The sequence below is a fragment of the Palaemon carinicauda genome, chromosome 25, assembly GCF_036898095.1.
Source record: "Palaemon carinicauda isolate YSFRI2023 chromosome 25, ASM3689809v2, whole genome shotgun sequence".
NCBI classification, from domain to species: Eukaryota; Metazoa; Arthropoda; class Malacostraca; order Decapoda; family Palaemonidae; genus Palaemon; species Palaemon carinicauda.
The window spans coordinates 103,187,316-103,195,067 of NC_090749.1; positions in this window are offsets into that span (position 1 = coordinate 103,187,316).

Genomic DNA, 7,752 nt, shown 5'->3' on the forward strand with positions numbered 1-7,752 from the left:
AGGGACCCATTCTGTTACTCTTAATGTCCATGAATTGTCTGTCATTCTCACTTTATGTCCTGTCCATGTATGTCCATTTCTTTCTCTTACATGTTGTTAGAGTATCTTCTACTCTAGTTTGCTCTCGTATCCATGTTGCTCTTCATCTCTCTCTCTTTGTGTTATTCCCATCATTATTCTCTCCATACCTCTTTGAGTTGTAACTAGCTTATGTTTTAAGGCTTTAGTATTATGTGCGACACAGGCTCTTGCGCTGGTAGCCCAAAAGAAAATACTTTATCTTCCGAGAATGAATAACGATGAAAATCACAGAAACGGTTGCAAATAGTAGTAATTGGTTTTATGAACTAAATCTTAATACATACATATACCAAGGGACTTCCCCCAATTTTAGGTGGTAGCCAACATCAAACAAATTAAACAAAAAAGGTTATCTCTCCTCTCTACATTCCTCCCAGCCTGACAAGGGACTCAAGTGAGTTCGGCTGGTACTGCTAGGGTGGCACAGCCCACCCTCCCACATTATCCACCACAGATGAAGCTTCATAATGCTGAATCCCCTACTGCTGCTACCTTGGCGGTCATATAAGGCACCGGAGGAAGCAGCAGGGCATACCGGAACTGCGTCACAATCGCTCACCATTCATTCCTATTTCTAGCACGCTCTCTTGCCTCTCTCACACCTATCCTCCTATCACCCAGAGCTTCCTCCACTCCATCCATCCACCCAAACCTTGGCCTTCCTCTTGTACTTCTCCCATCAACTCTTGCATTCATCACCTTCTTTAGCAGACAGCCATTTTCCATTCTCTCAATATGGCCAAACCACCTCAACACATTCATATCCACTCTAGCTGCTAACTCATTTCTTACACCCGTTCTCACCCTCACCACTTCGTTCCTAACCCTATCTACTCGAGATACACCAGCCATACTCCTTTGACACTTCACCTCAAACACATTCAATTTCTGTCTCTCCGTCACTTTCATTCCCCACAACTCAGATCCATACATCACACTTGGTACAATCACTTTCTCATACAGAACTCTCTTTACATTCATGCCCAACCCTCTATTTTTTACTACTCCCTTAACTGCCCCCAACAATTTGCATCCTTCATTCACTCTCTCACATGCATCTGCTTCCACTCCACCATTTGCTGCAACAACAGACCCCAAGTACTTAAACTGATCCACCTCCTCAAGTAACTCTCCGTTCAACATGACATTCAACCTCGCACCACCTTCCCTTCTCGTACATCTCATAACCTTACTCTTACCCACATTAACTCTCAACTTCCTTCTCTCACACACCCTTCCAAATTCTGTTACTAATCGGCCAAGCTTCTCTTCCGTGTCTGCAACCAGTACAGTATCATCCGCAAACAACAACTGATTTATCTCCCATTCATGGGCATTCTCGTCTACCAGTTTTAATCCTCGTCCAAGCACTCGAGCATTCACCTCTCTTACCACTCCATCAACATATAAGTTAAACAACCACAGTGACATCACACATCCCTGTCTCAGCCCTACTCTCACCGGAAACCAATCGCTCACTTTATTTCCCATCCTAACACATGCTTTACTACCTTTGTAGAAACTTTTCACTGCTTGCAACAACCTTCCACCAACTCCATATAACCTCATCACATTCCACATTGCTTCCCTATCAATTCTATCATACGCTTTCTCCAGATCCATAAACGCAACATACACCTCCTTACCTTTTGCTAAACATTTCTCGCATATCTGCCTTACTGTAAAAATATGATTCATACAACCCCTACCTCTTCTAAAACTACCCTGTATTCTAAGATCTTAATAGAATATCTATATTATATTGCATTCATTCCATGACAAGTTGTAGCTTTAACTGGAAAAGCTGAATGCTACATGTCTAAAAGTCCAAATGGGAAAAGTAGCCAAGTAAACATAAAGAATAAACTATAAATTAAAATGAAAAATAAGAATTAAGAGAAATAAACTATGAAAAACTTGTGTTAACCTTTTTTATATAGATACAGGAATCTATCTCATAAAGATGAAATTGAATAGCTTTTAATAGAACAGATACCTCATCTTACTTATAACCATACTCAGTTGATAACTGGGCCCAAGATCTTCATCCACCAAAAATGAGTGGTGACCCACTAAAGACATTAAGAACATCCATCAATAAAGTTAAAGACATTATCTAGACTGGATATACAGTAGTTGCTCTCTAACTAGGAAGTCTGGTTCGGACCTGCAAAAAGAAAAAAAATCATTATCTCTAGGACCGAAGAGGAACCAGGTTTAGGGAGGTCTTGTCTGTTTTGCGGCACCCTCAACTCTGACTCCAGCCTCGGTCGTCAAGCTGTCATCAAATCATCATCCTGTCCGTCCTTTGTGTTCCTGATCTGATATGCCACTTTCACAAGATTGTCCTTCGTGCAAAAGCCCTTGGTCCCCTTCTTTATAAGGGCGCCAATCTAAGGGCAAGCAAGACTGGAAATAAAAAGCTTCCCAAAGACGAAGCATCCAGTCATGCCTAAAAAGGGTTGGTCTAGTGTTTAGAATAAAAGTCAGTCTGCTAGAAAAGAAACACTGGGATGTGAGGTAGCAAGACGGAGACTTTGAACGGGACATATGATACAGTAATGATGATACAAGAGGTAAAAGTAATTATAGAACTTCACAGAGGAAACAGAGAAATAAAAGTAGAATTGGATAAGAATGAAAGAGTAAAAAGTGAAGTCAAATGAACCGTAAGAAGAGACAAGACAGAATATCTGGAGAAAAATATAAAGAAATGTATTCAAAAAATGGCATTTGTTTTACGATAGCCTTCGGAACTTTTGATGAAATATCCCCATGGGGGAAAAGAATACGTAAAAAGTACCTGGGAATACAAGGGATTCATCAATAATAACATTAAAAGAAGTACAAAGCTGAGGAGAACATTTTAGTGACATTATGATCAAGATATACCGGAAGTTGAAGAATTGATTATAGTCAATAATTTCAGTTGCTGAAATGGAATCATTAACAACTGAAAACCTCACGAGATAAAATGCATTGGGACTTGAAAAAGAAAAACATCAAGCTAAAGATTACCAACACTACATTTACCGACCACACATATACATTCTTTACACTTCTCTTTCCTCATACACCTGACAACACTAGAATAACAGAAAATTTCTCCTTCACTCAAGGGGTTAACTACTGCACTGTAATTGTTGAGTGACTACTTTCCACTTGGTAAAGGTAGAAGAGACTCTTTAGATATGGGAAGCAGCTCTTCTGGGAGAAGGACACTCCAAAATCAAACTAAAACCTGAAAACCTAGCCAATGCAGATGTCGAGACCTTCCTACTCCTGATGCATACTCTTGGGAATGAGCCAGGCCGTACGCACAGACGCCAGAGGTTCTGACCGAAACCCAAAGCCTGCTATCTGCCGGCCAAGGGAAGAGACAGAAAACACTAGTCCAGTCAAGCCTGAGAGTCTACTCGAAGGCAAGACTAACTAGGGTTGTAGCCTAAGGCTACACTCAGAGGGATGGAGGGATTACCCTTAAATCTCCACTGGAGACAAGTACTGTATCGGTTTACTGTATATAATAATTCTAGGAGATATCTATCTCCGCCTGAATTGATAAAATGATACACGAGGGTAAACGGGGAAATGTCTGAAAGTATACTACATGGCCTAGGTTAGGTTACCTAGGCAAGACGAGAACTCGCTTACCTAAATCACCGAAACTCTTAATGAATACGATCGACAGAAAGAGGAAAATTATGCATACCATAAATATCTTTACAAGTAAAATTATGCCTAAATAGCTTTCATAATTAATTAATGCTATTTCAACCGGGATAGTAGTTCTACTAACTAAATAACACATGCCTAACGAACGACAGCGCCCATGGCGCCTCCGGTAACAGGCCTAGCTCCTAAGCACAATAAATTACTCTAATTTCACTGTGAAACAGGAGCTAAAATATATACATTGTAAAGAATCAATACTCAACTTTCCAGAGGCGAAAGAAGTTGTAGATTGCATAATAATCCTCGCAGAATTGATCGAAAAAGTTAGATCAACAGGGAACACCACCGTGCGAATTCGCTACAATATTAGGAATGCCTGCCATCTTCAATATGGCGCCATCTTGATACTCAATAGTAGTATGGAAAATAGGGTAACCTTGATAACGGCTCCCCTTCCAAAATTGCCATTCTTCCCCCTCGAAGTGAAAATGCTATTCTGGGTGAAGATCGCTATGTGTCGTATCAAGATATACGTCCCCTGATTTATGCGATATCCTTAAGAGAATGTTAAGGATCTTAAAAGACAACATCGACTTTATAGAAGAATACAAGGCAAAGTCAACCAAAAGACAATACGAATCGTCTTGGAAGAAGTGGGTTTCCTTTGTGAAGACAATGAAACCGTCAGAAATTTCAATAGACTTCTGCCTTTCCTTCTTCATCTACCTTCATGAACAAGGCCTAGCTTCTACCACAATAACTGCGTGTAAGTCAGCTTTGACTAGACCTCTTCTTTATGCCTTCCAGGTGGACCTGTCAAATGAAATCTTTAATAAGATTCCGAAAGCATGCGCTAGACTCAAACCAGCAATCCCTCCAAAGCTTATATCATGGTCCTTGGACAAAGTCTTGCACTATGCTTCGAATTTGAACAATGAAGATTGTACCCTAAAGGATCTAACACAGAAAGCGATATTCATGTTCGCTATAGCCTCCGGGGCTAGAGTTAGTGAAATAGTAGCCCTATCAAGAGACGAGGGCCATATTCAGTTCACAGAAGAGGGAGAACTGAATCTCTTTCCCGATCCTACCTTTCTCGCCACAAAAACGAGCTACCCACCAAAAGGTGGGGTCCTTGGAAAATCTGCCCTCTGAAGGAAGATGTCTCTCTATGTCCAGTAGAGTGTCTCAAGGTCTATCTTCGAAGAACTTCAGACTTCAAGGAGGGACAGCTCTTCAAAGGCAAAACCTCAGGATCAAACTTATCCCTGAAACAACTGAGGGCAAAACTCACCTACTTTATTCACAGAGCGGATCCTGACAGTACACCCACCAGTCACGATCCTAGAAAAGTTGCTTCCTCGTTGAACTTCTTTCAACACATGGACTTTAATAGACTGCGCTCATATACGGGTTGGAAATCATCCAGAGTCTTCTATAAACATTATACGAAGCAAGTGCATGAAATAAAACACTTTGTGGTGGCAGCAGGTAGGGTTATAAAACCTGTTGTCTAGTGCTGCGATGAACAGTGGACTGTTTTGGGACTTAATGGTGTATTGGGTGAACAGGTATTAGCACCTTCGAGTGTAATACCTTTTAGTGAAAATCACTATGGTGATTTTTGAACTGTTCTATATAGGTGTAGAATCTAACCAATAACACCAGTGCCGTGTGAACATTTGTACACAGTATTGAAATGTATCCGACATCTAAGTGAAATCAAACAGTTAATTTCACAATATAGAGTGGCATTTACTAATGAACTAATATATGTATTTCTTCCCTTACAGGTTAAAAATATATATACCAAGAGGTGTAGATATGAAGGCTAGATTCTTTCTAACGATACATTTTACATTTTTCATATTTTGTCTATAAAAATAAAAAAGGACATACAAATGTATCTGCGTCTTATTTGCCCTTAATGAATATGAATAAAACTGTCCAGAGCCTTTTATTTTATCCTAAAATAAAATTCTTGCGAGTAAAATCTCTGAAAGAAGAACCTGGTAATCTCTACAAGTTCCACCTTGTTCCGACAGAATGACAAACTTTGATACCTTATAGTCGAAGTCGACAATTTCCCTGCAGGGGGCAGGAAGCCCCAAGCTAGTTCCAAGCTTAGTGGATATGATAAATAACGGTAATGTCCTATATATATAAGGTCTGGGAGACCATATAAGGAACTCATTCAAAGTAAAGGCACTTATACAAATCCACAGATATAGTACTTTCAAGTAATTCTCTGGTAAACTTCCATCAGGACATGGCTGAGCCCAAAAAACAGATTTTGAGCAAAGCGAAAAATCTATTTTTGGGTGATAAGGCCATGTCGTCCTGATGGACCCTCCCTTCTTTCAAAAGGAGTATAAAAGTAAGTAATGAAAGACCCCACCCGAAATTACTCTATCTGCGGCTTTTCCTGCTTAAATGGATCAAGGAATAATACGCCATAGTAGTACTGGGAGGGGATCCACCGGGTAACCTTGATAATGGCTCCCCTTAATTTCGCCACTCTTCCTCCTCAGAGTAAAATCTATTCGGGGTGAAGATTGCCATGTGTTGTATCAAGAAATACGTCCCCTGATTTTATAGGATATCCTTAAAAGTTATATTAAGGATACTCGCGCCAGGAGTTAGAATTCTGGAGACCTATGGTTAATTCTCTGGGAGTATCACTGTAGCTAAATATCCCTTAGAAAGCTGCCTAAAGGTACCTTCCATCTGGACGACATGGCCATATCACCCAAAAATAGATTTTTCGCTTTGCTCAAAATCCGTTTTTTAAAATGCTGACAAAAAAAATGAAAAAAAAATTGGAAAAATTATTAAAGGTTTGAAAATTTTTATCATTGGGAGTACAATCTTGCTAGACCTCATCAAAGACAATTTTCATTGAAAAATTCCTTGCTGTAATTACTCCATATAACTTAAAGACTAAGTTTCCCACATTTGATTTAAAGTGAAAAATTGTCTATTTTCACAATCCACCTTCAGTACGATCAGGTTACTCATGTAAACAATACTACAAATGTTATTTTCATTATAAAATAAATTTTTGAACATACAGTACTTACTTGGTGGTTATATATATAGCTTACGTCCCTGACGTCACGGCAGAAAATTCAAAACTCGCGCCAATCGACGATTGGATAGCCAGGTGTGCTACCTGCGCGCCTCTAGCGAGGTACCTAGAAACCATTCCATCGGTATCCATATCTTCCATGCCTCAGACTCAAGAGGGGAGGAGGGGGGGGACTTTAATTATATATAACCACCAGGTAAGTATGTTCAAAAATTTATTTCATAATGAAAATAAAATTTTTAAACACAAGACTTACCTGGTGGTTATATATATAGCTGATTAACACCTTTGGTGGAGGGTTAGAGACAGCCAATATAGTTGGAATTCTGCTTAAGAGCGAGGAGAATATCCAACCAATGTTACCACTAGCGCCGGCATGGAAGATATGGATACCAATGGAATGGTTTCTAGGTACCTCGCTAGAGGCGCGCATGTAGCACACTTGGCTATCCAATCGGCGATTGGCGCAAGTTTTGAATTTTCTGCCGTGACGTCAGGGACGTAAGCTATGTATATAACCACCAGGTAAGTCTTGTGTTTAAAATACTTTAATTTCTTGGAGTAAACAGTGTCAACAAATCACCTAAATTGTTTGAAAATATGGAGTAAACAGTATAACCACATCCCCTACATTATTATGAATTACTTGTAATACAATCTAACTTTCACCCACTTGCCCACGTGAGTTCTGAGCTCCATGGCTTATGCTCTTCTTTGAATACTCAATAGGTAACTTCCAATGATCAATATTTAGAAGAAAATATCTCAAATTCTAAATACTTTCTGTATTGAGACCTGTCCATCTAATAATGCAGAAGTGTAAATGTAGGTAAAGTGTAAAAGAAATATGGACATTTTTATAGAAATAATTTATTCAATTATAAAAATCGTGTGAAAAATATATCTCA